Raw genomic sequence first — 2,823 nt, 5'->3', positions numbered from 1 at the left:
GGCTGCTCCCCGCCTCCCGCCGAACAGCCCCCCGGCGGTGCCCCCGCAGCAGGTGGGCCGGCTTCCCCGGGACAGGACAGCGCGGGCCGGGGGCTCTCCCCTCCTGGGGTCTGTCTCAAGCACATACACCCCCGAGCATTTCCCTCTCGCCACACTGCGTTCAGTCCCGAGTTCAGAGCACATGTGGGGGAGGGGAGGGAGTCCCCTTTTCCCTTCCTTCTGCAGCTCTCGCCGGGCCGGGGTGGAGGGGAAGGGAGAGAATGCAGCACCACGTCAGGTCTGGTGTTGAGGTTGTCTTCAAAATGCCAGGCGTAGCGGTGGCTTTCCCACGAACGCCACCCTGCCCCCCAGCACCGCACCCCGGAGGGAGCCCCTAGGGGTGATGTGCGCACCAGAGGTTCACCTGGGAGCTTTGAGATGGGCCGGGAGCCGCCAGGCCCAAGGATTCGGGCTACCGCGTTTGGAGCAGAGGAGTCACCAGTCTTCCTCCTGGTGACAGCCAGTCCAACACGTAAGGATGTCCATGGGCTACACCAGAAAGTTCATTTTCTGATCCAACAAAAGCCAATATCGAATGTTTTCATTTATCATTCACTGAGTTGTAGGATTTTCTTGAGTGCCTGATAGGGCGAGGCACTGGTAGTAGAATGGTGGATACAGCTGTCACAGAGCTGCAGGGGTGGGCAAACTTTTTGACTCGAGGGCCACAGTGGGTTCTTAAACTGGACCGGAGGGCCGGAACAAAAGCATGGATGGAGTGTTTGTGTGAACTAATATAAATTCAAAGTAAACATCATTACATAAAAGGGTACGGTCTTTTTTTTTTTAGTTTTATTCATTTCAAACGGGCCGGATTCGGCCCGTAGGCCGTAGTTTGACCACGGCTGGCTTAGAGTCTAGCCTTCTTAAGGGAGGAAGGAGACCTGGATGAAAGCAACACCAGAGACCCAGTGTCTCTCTCTCAGTGTCCTGAAAGTCAGACTATACAAATGGACAATGGCCAGGCCGTAGGTGACAACAGAACTCTGAATGACATAAGCAGCCCAAGAAGCCAAATCACAACCTCTGCCGCAATTGGACCAGAACAGGCAGGACTGGTCAAGACTCTACTTCCAATTCAGGACCACCAGAGAAAGCCAACTAGACTCCCTAAACCAGTGGCATAAAATACCTCTGTTTCTAGTAGCCCGTCCAGATTGCCCAGGCCAGCCATCTCCAATCAGAGCAGACCTGAGACCTCCCCCTTCTTCTCACTCTTATGTAAAGCTTTCCCATTCCCATGCCTGTCTGAGCCTCTGCCAAGGGCAAGTGTGGGTGGCTGACTCTTGCTATAACAAGATTTGAAAAAAGAAAAAAAAAGCTGTTTGTTCTCATTTAGGGGGTTTAGCTTAATTCCACATGTCAGACCATTGCAATTGAATTATGCGGGATGCTGGTCATGCGGCATCCCCAGACTTCACAGGGATGGAGACCTAGGAATCTGCATTCTAATCAAGGGCATCATGTGATTGTTCTTTTACAGTTAGAAGAATGTACTAATATGCTGGACCCAAAATGGAAGAAAAATGAAAGGTTTAAAATCCCAACATCTGGTAAACAGGTTAGTAGAGAAAAAACATAAATGAGACTTAGTTTCAGGCTTCATTTTCATCTCTGCCATTTATCTAACATGTAACTTTAAACAAGTTACTAAACTCTGATCCTTCATTCTCTGATCTGTAAAACACGCACAAGAAATCAGTACTTTCTGAACCTAACATAAGGTTATTGGAAAGATAAAATTAAAAATATGAAAGCACTTAAGATGTGGCATATAAATGTTAGTTAGCTATTATAATGAAAGGCTATTTAAAACCTCAGTTTGGAAATTAGCATCTTATTAACATTTCTTCAAAAAATTATGAACTTTGTAGTTAATGGTAACTATAGGCAATTTGTCTTTCATTTTCTGATGATATTGTCACTCAAGGACACGATTGTGACTGATTGAAGATAGGTCATCCTTTCCATGTTTGTCACCGAAGTGTGGAGATGGCTGTTAGTGGCAAGGATGATAAGGTTCATGTGCAGAAATTATTATAGGCTCTGGCTAATTCAGATTAGGAGCTTCTAGAATCATAGCTGCATGTGATAAATGATTCTTTCTTTAAAAAAAATTTTAATTTATTGATTTCAGAGAGGAAAAGAGAGAGGGAGAGACAGATAGAAATATCAATGAGAGATATTAATCAGCTGCCTCCTGTACACCCCCTACTGGGGATCGAGCCCACCACCTGGACATGTGCCCTTGGCCAGAATCAAACCTGGGACCCTTTAGTCTGTAGGCCAATGCTCTATCCATGGGCCAAACCAGCTAGGGCATAAATGGTTCTTGAATAGCAGAATTTATTCTTTCCATTGAGCAGAGTTATTTCAGATTGCTGCATAGATTAATTAAAACGTTTGCTTCCATTGCCTAATGTTCCCTAGTTGGGAAGTATTGCTTCATAATGTATATCAACTATATGTCAATTATATATCAATTAAAAAAGAGCAGAAAAAGTGTATGTCAGTACACATCAGACTGCTTCAAGTAGCCGAGAGAAGAGCAGGTCCTGCAGGTATTGCCCACAGTTCCTCTTTCCCACATGCTTTATCAAAGAGACCATTGCAAACACTAATACAGTTGATGCACTCAGAACATATAATTAGCAATATGTTAAATAAATTAATGACACTGTTCAAGAAAACATGTGCCATCTGTGAGTCCAAGTCTTAAGGAAATAAAGAGCCACGCTGGGGATGAAACATAAACAACTCTTGGCAGATATCAAGCTTGGCATG

This window comes from Myotis davidii, unplaced genomic scaffold (assembly GCF_000327345.1).
Source record: "Myotis davidii unplaced genomic scaffold, ASM32734v1 scaffold59, whole genome shotgun sequence".
Taxonomy (NCBI): Eukaryota; Metazoa; Chordata; class Mammalia; order Chiroptera; family Vespertilionidae; genus Myotis; species Myotis davidii.
This window is presented reverse-complemented; position numbering follows the sequence as displayed.